This window comes from Cololabis saira, chromosome 4 (assembly GCF_033807715.1).
Source record: "Cololabis saira isolate AMF1-May2022 chromosome 4, fColSai1.1, whole genome shotgun sequence".
Lineage (NCBI taxonomy): Eukaryota > Metazoa > Chordata > Actinopteri > Beloniformes > Belonidae > Cololabis > Cololabis saira.
The window spans coordinates 4,616,093-4,638,279 of NC_084590.1; positions in this window are offsets into that span (position 1 = coordinate 4,616,093).

The following is a 22,187-nucleotide window of genomic DNA, read 5'->3' on the forward strand; positions in this document are numbered from 1 at the left end:
GGCCTGGGAACGCCTCGGACTCCCCTCGGAAGAGCTGGAGGAAGTGTCTGGGGTGAAGGAAGTCTGGGCATCTCTGCTGAGGCTGTTGCCCCTGCGACCCGGGAACGGATAAGCAGAAGAAGATGACTGAGTGAGTAAAATATAAGAGATCTTATTTTTCCAGGAAATAATTATGGAGCTCCGGATCTGGGGGACTTCATAGCTAGCCAGGGCCGTCCCTGGGCGGGTCTGGCCAAGGAAGAGGATCAGTTGTTGGAAAGCAGTGGTCAAAGGCTTCATCAGTTGTGTCTTTCATTTGAGGAGCTGTATTTATCCAGTTAATCTGTGAATCTGTGTGAGGTGTAAACTCAAGAAAATCAGTCAATTAACTGTGATGTTGATGGCGTATTTGCCCCTGAACTGGAGAAGCTTTGCGTTCCAGTCCCTTTGTCACGCAGAAAAGAAACACATTCCTGTTTGTCCTCTTGTCTTTGTGGTGGAAAACGTCTGAAATATCTGGCATTCAAGGCTTTTACTTAAGGTTAAAAGAAGGATATAGATGTTAATTGTTCTTTTTGCCAAGGGCATCCTGAGACATATTCTCACTTATTCTGGTCATGTGAATTCACTTATAAATTCTGGAGGGACTTCCACAAGTATATTGTTGATTCTGTCTTTTCTGATTTTCATCTTTATTTTAAGAATGTTATTTTTGGTTTTCATAATTTTAATTACAAAGATAGGGTCGCTTTTTTTTAATTAATCTGTCTTTATTTTTAGCTAAATTTCACATACACAAGTGCAAATTCATCCACAGAAAGCCTGAACTCCTTGTACTCAAAAAAGAACTTGATCAATATAGAAGGACAATTTACTCATCAAAAAACACAAAGGCACAAAAGACCATCGGCATCTGTAAATCGCTCAATTTGTTTACATGAAACCTACTCTCGCACATTATGTTGTTTTTATTTTTATTTATCCTTTTAATTTACATTCAACTGTCTTGTCCTTTATATATTCTTTTGTTTATTTCTTTTCAATATGGAGTTGGAATATCTGTATTTCTATTTTACCCTTGTTCTTAATTTTTCATTGTATTTAAAGATTTAAATAAAGAATTTAAAAGAAAACTAAAAAAAAACTTAAGGTTAAAAGAATTTTATTTAAAATTACCCCTTCTCTTAAATAGCAGCTGTTAGAGAACCTAGGAGAATTTGTATCTATTTATCTATTTTTGTTATCAACCATTAAACCACGACCATGTTGTTGGGCCACAGTGCTGTGTTGAACATGGAAAGACTTGATTTCAGTTCTGAGGCCTAACTGAGACCAGCCTTGATATCTTTCAGCCGACCGCATGGTTGGAAACAAAGGAACCTCCATAATGACTCAAAGCCCCAGCAGGCTTTGCATTTACGGCCCTTCGGTGATAAGGAACAGTGTTGGGACTAACGCGTTATTTAGTAACGCGTTACAGTAACGCTGTTAATACTCAAACGCATTACTTTTTAAATTCAATAACGTAATTGCCGTTACCAAACGGTGCGTTACTCCGTTATTTCTGCAGCTACAGTGAAGCTTTTTTCCCCACACGTGGAGACCAGAGGAAACATAGTGTGTTTATTCAAAAACATGACGGTCATGAGCCAAGAAAAGGCGAGTTTTTCAACGTGGAGATATTGTCATTACAGTAATCCCTGGTTTTTCGCAAGGGTTACGTTCCAAAAAGAACCCGTGATAAGTTTCTTTAGATAAATTCTTTTTACAATTATTATAGACGGCTTCAAATTGTAGAGATCAGCACCGCCTCGCACGTATTCCACTGCTCTTCTGAGCCGCTGCATCCTGACTCTGTAACGTCTTTTTCTCCTAAAGCCGCGGTGCAGGAGTGTTTTTTCCAGAGAATTAAATAGTTATGGGTCGTTTTGTCGCTCTTTTTTCTTCTGGGCAAAAAGATTCTTATAAACCGACATGCCACCATAGATTATATCTGAGACTGTAATGAACGATTCATCAAAGTTCCAGTTCTTGAGCTGCTGCTGAAGCTCATTGGTCGTTCTCAGCTTGTTGCTAAGCAACCAACGTTATTGATACAGGAAGTGAAGAAGCGGGGAGACTGTTTAGCCAATCAGAATGCAGAACACGATGCACAATGTAAATCCATACAGTACCTGCTGAAATGAAGGCTAGAGGGGATTAATGGGAGCATTTAAAATAATGTTTTTATTTAAAGTAACTAAATAGTTACTTTTCATAGTAACGCATTACTTTTTGGTCTAAGTAACTGAGTTACTAACTTTTTTAATGAAGTAACTAGTAACGGTAACTAGTTACTATTTTTCAGTAACTAGCACAATACTGATAAGGAATAGCCCCCTCATTGGGTATGGCCCCCGAAACGCAGGAGGGGCCGTTGCCGATTCATGGCAGCCTGGACCCAGCTATAAAGAGCAGGCTCCCCCCTTTCTCACTCTCTTTTCTTTTTCTTTTCCTCCTCTCTTGCTCCCGAGATCTCCTCTACCTCAGACCTGTCCACGGTCCCATGGAGTTCTCTGTGAGCTATGAAGTCAGCCACAGCATGAAGAGCTACTAGCTACGGGCCGACCTTCTCCATTATCGAGCCTGAGTAAGCGTATTCTAGTGTCTTCGGTTTTACTTTTCTCCTCTCATCCTCTCCTACTAACCCCCCCCCCCCCCCACACACACACACAATCTTATCTTGGTCATAAAGCCTCCGAGTTTGTTTTTCACTGGTTGAGACGAAATCTCGTCCGCCTGACTTTGTCAGCCATCTTTGTTTTTGCCTCACCACGTGTATGAACAGCCATCGTGACACACACACACACACACACACACACACACACACACACACACACACACACACACACACACACACACACACACACACACACACACATATAATCTGAAGTTTGTGTTAATGTTTAGTTAGTTGTTGTTTATGTGTAGTTTGGGCATCAGAATTTATCCCAAGTGTTTTTTCACTTTCTTTTGACACTTGTGTTAATACATTCTGATTAATTCTAATGAGAGAAGTTGTCTTGTGTTTATTTTATACATATTTGTCACAGCTGCTGGTTGCAAAGGTCTGTGCTCGGACTCTTTCCTTCACTGCTATTCTGTTTTAATCTCTTATGCTTCTTTCAGACACAAAATCATTTACGTCTACACCGTTGTAACATGGCAAGAGGGAGAAAATGGGACCGTTGAGACAGAACGTTAAATACTATTAAATGAATGCAAACCAATATTCAGACCGATGTGTGCTAAATGGGACGTTTAAGAACATCCAGCGTCTTCTTCCTTCTGAAGCTGACTGGCTGCTCTTGTCACCTGTCTCTTCAGTCGTTCTAAGTCCAAGTATTTCATCAAGCTGCACGACTACGGCGGTATGCCTTAGAATGAATACAACTTAATCTCCAGCTGTTTTTGGCCTCATCAATACGATGTTCTTGTGTGATGGGAATCGAGAACCGGTTCTTGAAGAGAACCGGCTCCCAATAGTTTGATTTTGTGGAACCGTTAACTCGCCTGCCTAACGATTTTGTTTATAGGTTCTGCCAATGTCTGAAGCATTTGTGTGATGACGTCATGTACATGCTTCGTATTTTGGCCCGGAATGTTTCCAACATGGCGTGGATGCAGAAACGCTCCAAAGTTTGGTCATATGTCAGTAAAAGGACAGCACCATGGCCAGGTGCAACCGTCCACTTTATATAACAATGGAAGCATTCGGTCACGTGACTGAAGGCCCATTTTGAAGCCCATTTTCCTTCGTACAGAGCGCAGCCATGTCACCCAGAAAGGCCTGTAGCACCCTATAATGTAATAATTTCCTATAATGTAATAATTTCGGGAAGATGTAATAACGCCTGAAAATGTAATAAAATTTGCACTTAACTCAATCTAAAATGTAATAAAACCCAATAATGTAATAACTTCACCAATAATGTAATAAAACATCCTGACGGATATTGTAATAACGTTTTTACCGATAATGTAATACCTTATTACATTATTGGGAATTTATTACATGGTACTCCAAGTCTGCAATTTAACCCAATAGTCATTCTGGTGTTTCAAATCCAGCGTATAAAACATTCTTAGATTCTTAAAACACAAAATGTAGAACTGGACTGAAAATGAACATATACTGTAATATATATTACATTCTGGTGTTTCAAATCCAGCGTATAAAACATTCTTAGATTCTTAAAACACAAAATGTAGAACTGGACTGAAAATGAACATATACTGTAATATATATTACATTATCTGTCAAGTATTACATTATCACTTTTGAGAAAAAAAGACCCACCTAAAAATGTAATAAATTCCCAATAACATAATAAGGTATTACATTATCGGTAAAAATGTTACTACAATATTAGTCAGGATATTTTATTACATTATTGGTGAAGTTATCACATTATTGGATTTTATTAAATTTTCGAATGAGTTGAGTGCAAATTTTTTTACATTTTCAGGATATTATTACATTATAGGGTGCTACAAGCCCTCAGGAACACGCCCACTGCACATCAAACAGAGTTAGTTTTGCTCACAACTCCTTCAGCCGAACCCCCGCCGACATATCTGCAGATCTAAAGTAAAATGTGATCATTGCGATTTGTGGTTATGTCACAATGTTCATTTGAAAAGGTTCCTGTCTTTCAGCTTAAAGGGGACATATTATGGCATTTAATGTATATTTTAAACAGGCCTTGAATGTCTTAAAAACAATCTAAAGCTTGTTTTTTCTACATAAATCAGAAATTCAGTCTCTGTGCCATGTTTTTATTTTTTCCGCTCCTAAAGCCTTTTTCTGTGCTTCATTTTCAGGGCGGGGGGGGGCTATGATAATGAGGCTCTGCGCTGATTGGCTGCTTGAATGACGTGTAGCAGGGGAGGAGACAAAGCGTCTCCGGGGAGAAGTGCAGCTGCTGCGTAGCAAAGCGTGTCTACGGTTCTGCGTTAAATCGACGCGTACCCTACGCCGTAGGCTCTGCGTTGGTGTAACGCAGAACCATAAATCAGCCTTTAGTCACCTCGTCTTCACACTAACGTACACCAACGGTTATTTACTCCAATTCCTCATCATTTCACTTCTTATGTTACAAGACAAATGAATCATGTTAACTGTAAAGAAATCACAACACTGAATTTTCACAAATGGCAACTTTATTGTTAAAATATATAAATAAAATGTATGCACTATTGCTGGCTCAAGGAAGGACCGCGCGTCTTCTGAATGTGAACAGCTCCAGGTGCTTGAAAGATCTGAAACCACAGAAGAAAAATGTATTACGGTACTAATAGAGCCCCGAGCCCGGGGCACCTCGGCGGTCCGGTCCGTGAGCAGCCCCCGCAGCTCCGTATGCGGCGCCGCGGCTCCGGAGCTAAGCTAAATACTTATGCAAAGATCATACAAATATAAATAACATAAAAAAAAGGAACTTACCGCTGACTCGTGTGCAGTTCGTGCTGTGGGAACTGATCCTTTAATGAGGGTAAATGTCGATGCAAAATCTCATTTCTACTCTCCCTCGCTGTTCAAACAGCCACCGCTGCTGAACAATGGTGGAGCTCCAGCCGGCGGAGAGAGCTGGTTGTGGGCGTGGTTTCAGCAGCGGAGGCCGAACCTCTGCACCTCGGGTGACGTCACCCTAGGCGCAGATTGTAATCGGCTCAAAAAAAATCACGTGACACTGGGGGATTCTGTAAGGTGGGGGTCTAAGACCTTACAGAAATTCATGGGATTTTGTCTCCCCTGTGCTGGCAGGGTAGGGGAGACCACTTTATATATGTTAAAACAAGAAAAAACTTGTTTTTCATAATATGTCCCCTTTAAGCCAGATTTGATTTACTTGATTTAGTTGATGAAGTTGAGTGCAAAATATTGGTACATACTTTTTAATTAAAGTTAAAATTTGAACTGTTAACGCACCCAAAGTCATTTGTACTTTATTTGTACTGTATATATATTAGGGGTGTCACGGTACACACAAGTCACGGTTCGGTACGTACCTCGGTTTATGGGTCACGGTTCGGTACGGGTTCGGTACAACGGTAAAAAAAATACAAAAAGTCCCAAATGTATAAGACAAGTTTTTTCTTCCTTTATTTTGATCATAGCATTTGAAAGTTAAAGTTTGTTCAATTGGCTACAAAACTAAAAAGCATCTCTTATTAAAGTGTAAAATAAATAGAATAAAACATTTAACTTGTGCATAAGTGTTTTTAATTTTACCACGGACTGGTTTATGTGAGTGCGGGATGGGACATTGTAACGAGGCTCGAGCACTTTTAATAAATACTTGAACCCGGGCTCCTCTACTGCTGCATATGGGCAGAGCCGTCTGGGGGCGCAGCATTCTCCATGGGCCTTATGATACTCATTTTAACGTTCAACAACACCTCATCCTACCCATCAAACTACATTTATTCTCACTTTTAGTGAGCCACACACACACACACACACACACACGCGCCTGACAGCTGTCAATCACACGACACACAAAAAAAACATAACTGGTCTAAATTACACAATCTATCTAGATAGATAGACACGGCGGTCTATAACATCATTTCTGAGCTCTATAACAGAGAATAGACTCGGCGGTCTTGTTGACAACAACACAAGCTCATTAAAATAGGCAGCTGGTCAAGAAACTGATAAATAAATTATTTATGAAGGTTACACTGACTCACCAACGGTAGTTGACTCTTCCATAACCAAAAATAATCCGGGTAACGTGGAAAACGGGGTAACATTCAAAACTTTGTACAAATTTAGTCCTCTTTTGAACTTTAGCGCTAATCTCCTTCACTGTGACTGTTAAGGCTGATTTATGGTACCGCGTTACACCAACGCAGCGCCTACGGCGAAGGTTGCGCGTCGCCACATTACCTCGCCGTAGACTGCGCCGTACCCTACGGCGTATGCTCTGCGTCGATTTAACGCAGAACCATAAATCAGGCTTTACAGCCAATCCGCGTTGGCACACGGCCCCTGATGCGTTCAGGACAGTTGTAAATTAAGAATTAGAACATTTTATCGTTATTATAGCCTACAATTTATGATGATATATGAATTGCACATATATTTATTGATATGCACAGACTAGCACACATTTAGGTCTGTAATGGAACGTGACTGTTGATATTTATAAGGGGAAAAAAAAACGATGATTGATTTTTTTTTTTTTTTTTTTTTTTTTTTTAACTCAGTCAGACGTATTCGCCGTATGACTGCGTGCACCGAACCGTGACCCCCGTACCGTGACGGGACGGGACGAATACAAATACCGTTACACCACTAATATATATAGATGAGAGTCGATAAGAAAACCGATATATGTAACCGAATCGATAATCGATATCGATAATGGAACCAGAATTGCTAAATTCTTAACAACTCCCAACCCTAGCTATAACACTACTTAATTATTACACATTACATAAGGGCTCGACTTCTGAATAATCATTTGAATGATCATTTGGTGCTTTTTGTTGTTTTTTATTAATGAAAATACACAATAGTCAAATCTCAGAGAATTATTGCACTGAATTTAAATGAACTGAATTGAACTAAACTGAATTTAATCTAATTTCATTTCATTTAATGCCTGTAAAAGTGGCTGGAAAAAAAAAACCTGAGTAGCTGGAAGATTTGGTTAAAAAGTTAAATATTCCTGCATAGCATTATGAACAATAATAAAGATGATCAAACTTTTTGTTGCCCAGACCTAACCTGAAATTAATTCTTTCTGACTTCAGTTGGATGTTTGTTCCTGTTATCAGGCTGCAAAATGAATTTGAAACATAACATAGATGGCTTCATTTTAATGTTTGTAAAGGATAAGAATCTAACCAACAGGGCTCAAAGTGACTCGGCCTACAGAATATAAAGTGCAGAGTACTTTATGTTCTGCAAGAGGAGTCAGTAATGTTTATTACAAAATGTTACTTTGCTTTTTAATTTATTTGTGCATAACCATTTAACTTTTACAATTCAATACACAGTCTGGTTACAGTTGTTAGATCTTGTGTGTGTGGTTGAGTACTGGCTACATGTACATCTGTTAGGGTCAGCAAAAACAAAGTCCTTCTAATTACGTGCTTTGTATAATAATGTGGGTCTCATATAGTCCTGCACAATTTGTTAAACCATCTTTAAAACATGTCAGGACTTTTTTTTCAGTAATACAAAACTCTTGGAATAAACAATTAAATGTAAAAACTGTAATCACTTAGAGTAAGATCTTTTCACTGCACGGCGGCCATTGTAATTGCATCTGTGCCAGGAATCACAAGTGTGTATGTCACATTCTTTTAGCCAGCTTATTGGACTGAGATTGGCTTCCATATCTGTGGTTGTACGTGGGGATTTTAAAATAGGTCTTAAAGTGAACCAGCAGAAGCTTGGCTTCCAATCCCAATGAATGTAAGAAGTGAAGGAGTGAAGTTTGTGTTAATATAAGCAAAACATTTTTGCATATCTAAATGGGACTTATGTGGGTAATTCAATTGTGGGTTCCTAATTAGAACAAGTTGTGCTTCAACTTTATACTTAGAGATGACTTACAAGAAGTAAAGAAATCCTGAATCTACGTTCTTTAGGAATACTTAATTTACAAATAATACAATCATTCATTTTGCTTTGGCGATTAATAAAGTATTAAACTTGAATTTTGAATTTGAATTTGAATTTAATTTAATGCTCTGCCTTAAGGGTTAGTTTTTATGGACTTCCCACCACGTTTCTTATTTTATTTTGAAAATCCTACTTTTACCTGCACCAAGTCACTTCCATTCTCTGTAAATTTCCAGCCAAAGAGTGCCTGGATTTCAACGTGAATCCATGCGTGGAATTCTTGCGCCCAAATCCACGCACGTTTATTTGAACATCACAATCAACGTGGAATCGAGCGTATATGCCGGAGCACAACACTCCTCCCCGTCTCCTCCCACAAGTAGACCACTCATCATAACAAGGAACTTGCACAAAAAAGTGAAGCAACAATGTATAACAGGTATAACAATGTGAACAACATAAACGTTTATTTCAAAAATGAAGCATCGCAATCTGATACTCAAGGTGCAAACGTGAGAAAGAACAAAGTTGCTGTAACTCGGAGTGTTGCAGCCGCAGGAGGAGAGACCGGTCTAGGTCCCGGTCCATCACCAGAGAAACACTTTCTGGATCCTGCAGCTCCTGCAGCTGACTCCATATCAGACTCTGAGAGTTGCCTAAACATTCAATATGAACATTCTTCATACATTGCTGAGTCACATCATTCGCAGGAACCACACTTTTAGTGAAACGTTAGTTTTATTTTAAAAGACAACTGTAGGAAACCAGTTCTTTGCTGCAAATTATGTTTTAATGTTTGTCTGTTCAGACACAGTAATGGGATATTTTAAAGGGGACCTATTATGGCATCTAATACCTATTTTAAACAGGCCTTTTAATGTTTTAAAAACAAGCTGATTGTTTTTGCTAAATAAATTAGAAATTCAGCCTCTGATCCATGTCTTTATCTTCTCATTCTCTAACCTCATTATCTATGCAGGATTCTGAGTGGGCGGGGCTATGATAATGAGGCTCTGTGCTGATTGGCTGCCTGAATGACGCGATACACCACTACGGAAAAATGGCGGAAGCTCCGGCCGGCGAAGTTAGTTGTGGGCGTGGTTTCACGCATCGGAGGCCAACCGATGTAAATCACATTTTCGTTACGTAACGACGGGAGCAGAATCCTCTTTAAGTTTCTCAGATCCGAGCCCACGACATCCACGCGCTCCCGGCCATCAGATCGGGGGATCGCTGCGACTTGAAGCTCCGACTGAAGCCCCCCCCTCCCCGCTCCGAGCTTCCTGTTGTACCAGGAATCGGGACGTTTTCCTGGACGGACGGCCGGCGTCTCGTCCAGCTGTGAGCTGCATTCCAGGGCCCGGACGCCCGCGCGTCGGCGACCGACGAGCAGGGGCGCACGGCAACGAATGACCGGCCCCCCTGCCGCACCTAGAAACGCTGAGAGGCTCCGTTGATCCGGAAGCACGGCCCGGAAGTAGGCGGCGCCCGCCGCTGTCCCATTTCGTTTCAGGGGAAGTGACGGGGACCGAGAGACTGACTGGGAAAACTCAGCAGCAACGCGACCCGCAGTCGACAAAGCCCGCAGCTGCCCGATCCGGATCCGAGGGGGCGTGAGCTCATGAGCCCTGGTGATCAGTATAACTTAGAGCGGTTCAGAACTGAGATTACTGCATACATCATCATCATTGTTATCATTATTGTGTTCATTATTTTGTAGTCGCCATTTTCTGCCAGTTATTCACGTTTGAAACGCCCGCGTTTGCCATCCGGTCTGATTGCACGTGGCGAGGGCGCGTCCATCTTTAAAATACCACAGAGTCCTGCCGTCTTTAAACACTGCAGCCATCTTTGTGCAGCCACGATGTTTTAAACCGTAGATGTTCGTTGATATCCTGTTTATTATTGCGTTCGATTTCTTTTACAATCCATGCATTTAAGTTTAATTTTATTGTTGTTGTTTTCTTGTTAGTTAATTGTTTTATGTTTATCGTAGTGTGCCATCAGGATTTATTTGGGGTATTGATTCAAATCTGCTTTAGTACCCGTATAAATAAATACTGAAGGATTTTTAATGAGTTGTTTGTGTTGTTTCATACAAATTTTTGGTCACAACGGCTGTTTGACAGAGCTAGTGCCGAACACTACGCCTTCAATTGTTATTCTGTAAGTGATAATAGTAATATTTGCTATTCTGCAGAATAATCCCTAATCTCTGAGACTGATTTCGGCTGTTAAAAGTTATCATTTTCCTGGTTAAGGCCCAGGTGGTGCCCCTGCAATTTAAATCATTTTGGTAACTCAATTTGATAAATATTCAACTTATTCATTATTAATAATTGTGAATAAAATTATTAATAACCTTCTGGTAACTGGACAGCCCGCTACCGTGTGGCACAACACCAACGGACAAAAACTTCAGAAAAGTGCGTACGCCAGCCTCGATGTGTTCGTGAAGGGCCGCAACTTTCCACGTTCAAATCACTTTTTGACCATCTGACCATGAGCTTAGAAAGAGGCATATGCACGTTTTTGTACATGAGCCCCCTGGTCTGTGTCTCCCTTTGAGTCAGCTTTTGACACATTTTTTATGTTCCTTATAAGGAGCTTTGCAGCTTTATTTTGACATCAAGTTTTTTTGTCTTGTCTGTGACATCATTGATTACCAATGGAGTTTGATGCCTGCTTTGTTCCTGGACTTCGCTTTTGCTAAACCTTCTTCTGTGACATTTGTTATTCTGACTGTGTATGTGGTTTTGACATCTGCTCTTCTTCATTTTGAAGCTGATTGACTGCTTCTGCTCCCCTCTCTTCTGTCTAAATTCTACATCCAAACTGATCAGAAATACAGGACTGTGAGCCGGTTGGTTCAGGGGCCTGTCAGGAAGTCCTCATGCCCACCCTGATCTGTGTGTTTAAGTCCCTACCTGGTCCACCATTATGCCAGAAGCCACTGTGTAGCTACGCAGGGACTTTATCCTTTATGAGGCCAGATGAACCCCATGCTCCAGTTCTGTCTTACAGAGATTGGTATTAATGACAGTCATAAAACATCACCATGCTCAATCTTACCTTTCACCCTGTACTTTCAGAATCAGCATTACAGAATTCATTAAAGGAAATATGAATCAACCCAGAAAGTGCTCAGTGATAAGGTAAGCCTCAATGTTGTGAACACTTCTTTACATAATTTGAGTCTGCGAGCCAATCAGAAGCTATCTGAAGCCAAACGACATTCCACGTCCTTCCCAGGTGTCTTGCTAAAATGTACAGAAGAAAAATACCATTCAATGGCAGACCTGATTATTTCCAAGTAAATGTAAGATTATTTTAGGATGCATATTGGAAACTAAGACTGAACATCCGTGTTAAAGAACATGTTGCTCAGCTGGTTACTAAGTTCTGTTGTTCCTGCAGCTCAAACTCACTGCAGGTCCGACACTGTCAGGACCCAGAGGTTTTTATTCATGCTTAAACAAACCAGGTCCAGTTATCTACAGTAGCATAGTTTTAATAAATTATAAACTTGAAAATTCAATGCTGCAATTAAGAAAAAAAAAAAGCTTTGACAATTAAGGATGGCCAGGTCTGGTTGGTTTACAGGGTAGGTTAAACTCCATCACATCAAGGTCACTAAACAGCGCTGCCACAACATTCGAACAATAAATGGACTGTCCTTTTGAATAGATCAATCCGTAATTGCCAAGTGACTGGGTGATTGACGTTTTGAGTGAATACAACTTTTAACATTCCAAGTAAAAAAGAAAATCATACATATACATTTATTTATCATCCCCACTCTATACTTTCTACTTTCATGAATAGGGGCATTAAAAACATATTATGTAAAACTGTTAAAGACAGGATTTTGCATAATTTTGCTTAATTTCATGTGTGTTTTACGGTGCTTTGTTTTTAAGAGGTTCTCTTTTGTATTTCTATTATTGTAAAGCACTTTGTGATTTTTATCTGCGAAAAGCGCTCCATAAATAAACCTTACCTACTTACCTACTAATTATTATATAAAATTTGAATAGGTGTGCTAACTGATGTTATAATACTGACAATGTTTCAGCTCAGTATCCTGCCCTAATCTAATGAGGGTTGGGTAGGTTGGCAGATTATTTTTGGGGCAGGGATAGATCCTTGTATCAATTGGCCCCTAAATGGTACTTTTGGGGAAAATATATTAGATATATATAACTTTGTGTATTTTACACATAATTCTTCATTTTGTTAGTTATTTTTATTTTTTCACATTCTTTTTTTAAATTTATTGTAAGAAATTTGAAGATCAAAATGGTCAGAACATATTAAAGAAAAAGAGACATCAACTAAGATTATGGTAAAGACAGCAAGACATATGAAGAAGCAGACGAGAAATATCAGGATTACAGCACAAGACGTTAATACACCACCCTCAGCAGATACCGCAAAAGATTCAGCCAAAATGAGATTGATGCCAACAGGGAGCTAGAGGTAACTGTTGTTTACACAATAACAACAACAACAAAACAAATGTTTTCAGCAGAGCTGGAGAGTAAGCTGACTGAGTATCTGATCAAGTCAGCTCACATATATTTTGAATTAACACAGAAGAAAGTAAAGAAATCTTTTGAACTGCCTCTTTAGTAGCAGCACCAGGTCGGTATTTGATGTCAAAATCTATATTGGCCAACTGTGCCATCCAGCTTTGCTCCATGGCACCAAGACTGGCTTTGTGGAGGTGAATCAGTGGATTATTGTCTGTGAAGGCTGTAATCTTTGCTTCCCAAAGGTAGTCTTTGAATATCTCAGTGACTGCCCATTTGAGAGCGAGCAGCTCAAGTTTGAACGAGCTGTAGTTTTGGTCATTCTTTTCTGTTGGTAGCAGACTCCTGCTAGCATAGGCAATGGCCCGTTCCCTTCCATCCTGCACCTGCGACAGGACTGCTCCTAAACCACCCAAACTTGCATCTGTGTAAAGGTGGAAGGGATTAGAAAAGTCTGCATAAGCAAGGACAGGGGCGCTGATGAGGGTTTGTTTCAGTTTATCGAAAGAAACCTGACAATCAGTAGTAGTCTGGAGCGTTGCATAAGCCGAACAGCATGCGGTGGATCCAAAAAATCCAAAATGGAAAACCACCTGGACTGTTTGAGGCAAATGAGGGACTCTTCAATCCTCGGGATTGGAAAGACATCTTTACAGTATGTGTCGAAGCATTCAACTTCCGGTAGTCAACACAAAATCTCCAAGTGCCATCCTTTTTCTTTGCAAGCACAATGGGGACGACCCACGGGTTTGAGCTCTCGCTAACCACTCCACCATCAAGCATACATTGGAGAAGCTTTCTCAGCCTGGGAAAAAGGATGGTGGAATCGGCCGATACCTTTCTCTGCTTGGTGGGGCAGTACCAGTGGGGATCTGGTGTTGCACAGTATCAGTACACCCAAAATCCTCTTCATGGGCTGCAAATACCTTGCTCCATCGATTGAGAAGTTGATCGGTTTCCTGCTGCTCCTCTTCAGTCAGCCCTTCACCTCGCAGAGCGAACACTCTGGACATCCACTTCAACAATCCCGGGTTGGTCTATGCGAAGCACAAGTTTTTTTTTTTCCCCATGAACATCACTTGCATGAATCTGGTACACAGAGGCCAAAGGATGGCGTGGTGGCACAAAGATAGGGAATGGGTGTCACGTCTGGGGGGTAAGGTTTGGACCCAAACGCAGGAGAGAGAGGGAGGCCGGAGGCAGGAGTTCTCAAAAACAAAAGGATTTATTCCACCAAGGTAAAAAAACAAAAAGCCAAACTAAAATGCTGCAGAGCAGGATCAAAAAACTCAACGTAACAGGGATCAAAACTTGGAGCACAAGGAGGGAACAAACGGTACGGTCCGACAGGGAACAAAGGAATGACAAGACCAGATATACACAGGGGATAACGAGACATAGGTGCAGACACAATCAGGGCAGATGGGACACAGGCGGGGCAAAACAGAAACTGAAAACTGGGGGGGAATGTCAACCTTGACAATGGGTTAACATTTTTAATGCAAATAGGGACTTTTCCCTTCTTAATCACAGCCAGTGTCCTAGCCACATGCCATTACTCCTCGTCACTTATGCACTCAAACCAGAATGCAGGGGTTGGTGGTTTTGGAGCTTTGTATTACCTGAACCCAGAGGATCATCTCACTGTGGTGCCTCAACAGTGTCTTGTCTGGACAGCCTATTCACACCCAACTTCCCATCAGGGGGAGACTCTTCCTCTATTTGTCTGCAGGTGGCAAAAGCTTTTTCCCATGCTCTTTTTTCCTCAGGTGGAATGGTGGAGGTGAATGCGGTCATTCCTGGGTGATCTCCCTGAAACAGGGATTGCACGCCTGGTCCCGCCTCCTCCTGATAAGCTTCACCTGTTTTTTATCTTGGCAATGCTGATTGCCAGCCAGTCACTGGGAGACAAGTATAGAGGGGGAATACAAAGGAACCATGCGCTCGTGTCCTTAAACGTCCCGTCATGCTAACCATACCATGACAAAAAGAAACTCAGTAAACATTAAATCATAGTGGCAGGTCATGGACAGCTCCTGCCACCCCATGACAAACACAAGCTTTGGGTAGTGACTGTAAGAACGACATCTCGGATACAAGCGGCCAAAGTGATACAGGATTCCTCTGCAGGGTGTTTGGGTTCTCACATAGAAATGGGTAATCTGAGAGGGCCTCAGAGTACACCTGCTGCTCCACCGCATTTAGAGGAGCCAAATGAGATGGCTCGGGCATCTGGTGATGATGCCTACAGGATGCCTCCCTGGTGGGCTCTTCTGGGCATGTTCCACTGGGAGGATAACCCCGGGAAGACCCAGGAAACGCTGGAGGGACTATATCACTCAGCTGGTCTGGGAATGCCTTGGGATCCCCCAGATGAGCAAGACTAAGTGGCCTGGGAGAGGGAAGTCTGGGTTTCCCTGCTTAAGGTTCAGAACGCGTATGCAAGCGCATCATGGCCGACACATGTATCCTGCATTCCTTTCACGCGTCGACATGCACGTTCTCCAAAAAAGACTGAACGCGTACGCAACCTGCAGTTCTCGCTTTTCACCACGAGTGGCGCTGGTCCAGGTTAGAGCACCAGCTGACCACACATCGTCAAGTGTTTCCGGTGTTTCTCATCATTGATTACCCGCATGGGCAAGACGAGGGTGGCGAACTCTCCAGTCTCTCGACAGCTTTGGTTCAACAGTCTAACATACCATCTCTGATGGCACTGGCAACGTTTCCTTTGCCAAGATCGCCACCAAAGCAATGTTATAATCTCCTCTTCATCCAATGTTGTCATGTTTCTTACTTGTTAGTTGTTCGTTGTTATAATCTGCTACTGCTGCTGCTACTACCGCTACTACTACTGCTACCACAAAATACTTTATTACTTTTCCAACTCTTGCTCTGCATACTGCCCTCAACCACTTATCTCCGGTGTGGTACGCAAGCGAGGTTGCTGTTGGTTGTGAGCGCGAACGGACGAGAATGGACTTAGGCTACTGCCCCCGCAACCCAACAACGGATAAGCGGAAAAAGATGGATGGATAGATTTCCCATTTATTTCACATTATCAATATTCTGTAATAAGAATTTTTTTTTAGATGTTTTTCTGTTTTCTATTTCTATTTTCACTTTTATACATTTTAACCAAATTCTTTGCACAATTTATATATGCATACATACATACATATTACATATATACACATGTAAAAAAAAAAAAAGTTTGTAGGATAAGTCTTCAAGAGATTTAATTTATACCAAAGCACATGCAAGTTACAGTTTAAAAATTGTTTCTAATCTTTGGTTTTAAATAAATATAAGGAAAATTTGAATTCCCAACAATTTATCTTAAAATGTGAATAAAATAATTTGAAAGAAAAAACGGGTCACTAAAATGCAAAGCATTTTACGCTGATATTTCTTTGGTATGCCATATTTAATTGTTGCAACAACTCTTTTCAGTTTCTGTCAGACTCTGTAACAGAGACTGCAATCATCTTTCTCGGGTTACACTTTACTTTTCTAGCCATCAGTTCAAAAACCATCTACATTTTTAGGGCCCGAGCACTGACAGTGCGAAGGCCCTATTGTATCTGTAGGAATTTTTTTTTTCCTCGTTTTTTTTTATTTTTCGGATGAAATGAGGGCCTTTTTCCCCCTAAACGTGCCCCAAAAGTCACCAAATTTTGCACGCAAGCCAGGCCTGGCGAAAAAGATATTTAATGGTTTACATTAATGGGCGTGGCCTAATGGCTCAACAGCGCCCCCTAGAAAACTTCGTGCCTCAAGCCCCACAATACGGTTTCACGTACATGCCCGAAAATCAGTACACACCTGTATGGCCGAAACTGAACAGGAAGTTGGCCATTTTGAATTAATCGTGTAATTGTGGCGCAATTTATACCATTTCTTCGACTGTTTCTTCGCCCGAACTGTAACGTCTGTTATACATCAAAATGTGCGTCTCTATCCTGCTACAATGGGCATTACTTTTTCCAGTCAAAAGCGTTACCGTGGCAACGATAGACGCCAAAAAGCGCGCCCCCCCTTCATCTGATTGGTCCATATTTGACTTTTGAATGGTTTGACATAAAGACTCATGGGTGGTGTCATCGGACATGGTTTTGAGTCCTTGAACATAATTGGTGCAAATTAGCCGATATCTGATAGTTCCTACTTTCTGCCATAACTTTTGAATGGTTTGGTATAGAGAGTAGTGGGTGGTTTCATCCACTAAATGTCCAGGCCTGAAGAATCTACATACAAGCTTCCACTGCAGCCTGAACGTGCACAAGGGTGCGAGGGCCCGTTCATCGCTGTTTGCAGCTGTAATTTTTGGGTTGTAATTCTGAAACGAGTCAAATCAGCACCACATCAATCTACAGCAGGGAGCTGGGATGCAGCCAACATCTAGGAGTTTAATTGGCTACTGGATGACTCAACGCCTTACATCAACCTCAGAGCACCAAAATCTTGGTCCCACTGCTGCTTCCACCTGTTGGTGTAGATTTCTGCACAGACATCTACCCCCCCCCCCCCCCCCCCCCCCCCCAACCACCTCAGTGTCTTCTGTCTACATCTACACAGCTGGGTCCCCCCTTATGAGCCTGGTCCTGCTCAAGGTTTCTTCCTCCTAAAGGGGAGTTTTTCTTGCCACTGTTTGGATTAAGGTTTTTCTCCCATGGGAGTTTTTACCTGCCATTGTTTATGTAATAATTGCTTGGGGGTTTATGTTCATGTTCTGGATCTCTGGAAAGATCCTAGACACAACTTCTGTTGTAATAGACGCTATATAAATAAAATTGAATTGATTTGATTTAGCGATGAATTGATGCGATAATGATTCTACTGTGACATGCAGAACCCACAATTCAGTTCAGCAACGCTAGGCATCGCCCCATTCAAAGTCATCAGTGGATGCTGAAGACCCTTTCAACATGTACTGTACACAGGAGCAAGCAATTTGTCTGTCATGCACAGTGCGGTTTTATCTGCAGTTTTCTTGTGCAGCAGAGCTTCAGAGGAGGAGGCCTGAGGAAACTGAATGAGCTGGCACTGTGATGGGAACTGTCCTGGAGGTCTTTAGAGCTGAATGTGCAGTGAGCAATGTTATATCAAATACAATCCCTAATGGACAATACTGCACATCTTTCACAGCAGTGTTCTTCAATCCAGGTCCTCAGGACCCTGCATTTCTGGATGTTTTTAGCTCAAACACACCTAATTCACACGAAGAAATCCCCATCAGCTTGTTATCAAGACCTGCACCCAGTGGCGAAACTACCATATATGCAGACAATGCGACTGCATAGGGGCCCGCACGTGTCCAGGGCCCGCACGCGCAGGACCTGGGGACGTGCGGGCTTGGACTTTTTTTTTTTTTTTTTTTTTTTTTTTGTGTTTACATCAATGTTATGGGCTGGTTATAAAGATATATCTAGTTTAAATAAAAATTTTAATCTATAGATGATCTCGGATGATGCCGGTGTAGAGCGCATGTGTAACCCATATTTGCGTAGAGGAAGAGTTGACGAGTGAGGAGAGGAAAGGAGTTAAGGCTGATTTATGGTTCCGCGTTACACCAACGCAGATTACGGCGTAGGGTACGCGGCGACGCGCACCGTACGGCGCGCGTCGCCGCGTACCCTACGCCATACCCTACGGCGTCGATTTAACGCGGAACCATAATTCAGGCTTGATAGTTGAACTGTTGTCAGGAATTAATTAATGACTTTGCCCAGCGGAAGGCCCGGAAAGTCAAACTGTAATTGTAAGTAATGACCCATTATTATTAATATTTGTTATAGTGATAGTGTATCACTAGTTTGTTTGTGTTTATGCGTGTTTATGATGTTTTCATTTGTGGTGTGCCGCCGTGCCACCAAATTTCAATCTGTGCGCTGTGTGGGTTTATTCTCAGCTGTTGGCACTGCCGGTGTTCTGTCGCACACTGGCGCACACCGGCGCACTGTGTGCGTTATGCTGTTGGTTATATGTGCTATATATATGGGATTTTTTTTAAACATATCTATCTGCGCTGTGGTTGTGTTAAGAGTTAAAGCTGTCAGTAGTGCCCGTTGTCATTTGAATGGTGATGCATCTGCTGTGAGATTGCGTCAATCACAGCGTGTCTGTTTTGCATTGTGATGGGCAGGGCCCGGTTTTAATGATCTTGCATCGGGGCCCGGTGCTGAGTTGTTTCGCCACTGCCTGCACCAGTCTGTCGATGACCCATTAATTGGAAGCAGGTGTGCTTAAATTGGAGCAGGGAAATATGAGTGCTGCAGGTCCTGATGACAGAAAGCTGCTTTAAGTAAGAAAGTACTGTACTGTACTGTACTGTACTGTACTGTACTGACACTGCGTATCAGTACAGGAGATCATTCCTGACCAAACCTATAACCTTCTCCAATGAATTTACAGTGACTTCATAGCACTGACTGAATGACCTTTTTACTGCAATAATATGATGTCAGAGAAGAGAAGAGAAGCATTTTCATTCATATAAAGCTATCACCGAAACATTTTTTTTCTTAAATCATTCTTCTTGTTGTTTTTAACTACAAAAGATTCCTCTGTAAGTGAGTGTGTATAATTGTGATATTTCTGAAGGGCAGGTTGTCAGCAATCATCAGCCCACGTGTACGTCTGCAGAAGATTCATTATTTTAACATTAGCACAAAAGACTTTGCTTTTCTGTGGATCAACATTTCCTGCTTGGAGAAAGACCAATCCACCTGGATAACTTTACAATGTGTAATATTAAGATATAGATTAAATGTATTTTAGGCCATACTGGCCATTTATAAATGAAAAGTAATGAGTAATTCTGACATAATTTCCTAGGTTTAGACCATATTTAGAAGACATTGTGTAAAAAAAAAAAAAAGAAGCCCCATATAAAAATACTTAGTTTTCTTTCTCCCTATTCATTTCATCTCACAACCTCATGTCTCTCCTCTTACATTAACTACATTTGTATTGCTTAAATTTGTCTACGGTATTTATGTATTTAATTATTTAATTATTTTGAACTCCACTCTTATATAGCCTTATGTTTACCCCCATGTTATCCTGCATAGGTACATTTTCTCTCTGAGACGCTCACACCGAGGGGAGAAGGGCACCGGCGACGTGAGAGGAGTTCAGAAGAAAAAGAGGGACACCCATAGGAGCTGCTGGGGAATTGCAGGTGTCCAGCACTCACTGCGTCAGTGATACCAACCAGGCAGTGACCCACACACACAAATACCACAAAGAATGTAAGGTACACATGCAAATATTGTCTCTCTTGTATCTTCTGAATTATCACGTTGTTAAGCATTTGAGTTGGAAAATATACTGCACGGTGTTTATGTTGAATGTACCATATATGGACACAATTTTGCTTTGTGGGAATGTAAAGACGCATATGGTGAACTGTGTACTTCCTCTTAACAATAAAGTGTATGGATTAACATATAGACACTTATTTCCACTCTTTTGTAGTTTGACATAAGTGAGGTCCACATTTCACTGACTCCAACAGATTTACATGCACACCCAGTCACACACAAACAACACAATGGCTGACTGACAGGTGGGCTCGGACTGAGTAGGATAGTGCTTTTGTGTTTGTCAGCCCCTCTATATCAAACCTTGTCAAATGTGCCCTTACAGTACTTACAAAGGGCCTGTCTGTCCATATGTTTCAGCATGATAGCATACAGTGTAGTGCAATAGTCTGCCATCTCTCTCACAGACACCCGCACACACAGACACACACTTCTGGGGTACTCTTTGTCCGGTATGGCAAGCCAAAATGCTCCCCTATTATACCAGAAGCCTGATTCCCCAGTACATTATAAGTGTTAATTAATCCTAGCCAAACACAATGCATTCACGAAGGGATTCTGCAATCTGCCAAGACCATGTATATGTAGTATGAAACTCAGCTTTTCACTCTTCATTTCCATAGCTTGTGTATGTGTGTGTCTTTGTGTGTGCTTCTTTGCTAATAATGTTCATCTTGCTTTGTTGGAAGATTATAATCTTTTTAAGTGCTCTGTCACCCATCAGCAGCGTTTGGGGTGTAATATTCCACATGTACTTTCTCATTACCTGTTTGCACTTCTTGCACTTGATGGAGGCAGACATCCGCCCACCCTCTGTCAGGGGCTTCTTCCTGCTAAAAGGAAATTGTCCCACCTCACTGTCACCAAATATTGTTCGGGGGGACAATTATTTGTGTACTGAAAGGTTTTCACTTCGCTACTTTATGTTTCCGAAGATGGCTTTATTTTATAAGTTCGCACCATGCAGACAAAATTATACCATATTGAAATGCTTGTTATGCCGTCCTGTAAATGACTTGCCAGCCAAATAATGAATCAGCAAGTCATTAGTTTGAAATTCCACATTTATTTTCACACCATGTTGTGCTCATTTAAGACTGCTGCTGTGTGTTGTGTTGTGCAGCTGCTCTAATATTCTATAATAAAATGCAAACAAGGTTGGTTATGTTTCTTTCAGCTTTCATTTGATGTGAGGAGGGATAAATTGTATTATCAATTGTATAATTAAAGTCAATATTAAAGGGAAAATAATGTGTCTTTTTTCTTGTCATGATTCTAAATGCATGGTTGCTAATTGCTGATTGATATAATAGTTTTACATGGGTGCCTTCAACGTATTTCATATGCTATTTGTTAGCTTCTAATCTACAGTTGTATCACACTGATAAGGTAATGAGAAGCACTTTGTTTCATTATAAGTGACTATCAGAGTTCTTCATTAGACTGCACTGTACCACTGACATAATGCTCGTGCACCATCTAAACCAGTGTGCAGAGTTCAAACATGTTTATTTATACAGCAACAATTCACAACAAAATTCTCAGGGATTTTTACAAGGAAAGTACGAGAAGAGACTGGAGGGAGTGGCAAACTACCAAGAAGGGGCTCAGGAATACAAGGAAAGAGAATTCAAGAAGAATTCAAGCCCCTGGATTGCAACAGAGGAACCTGAGCAAGACCCATAACCCGTACTGCTCCCCAGGTGCTGTGCCATTGCATGGCAGACCACTGCT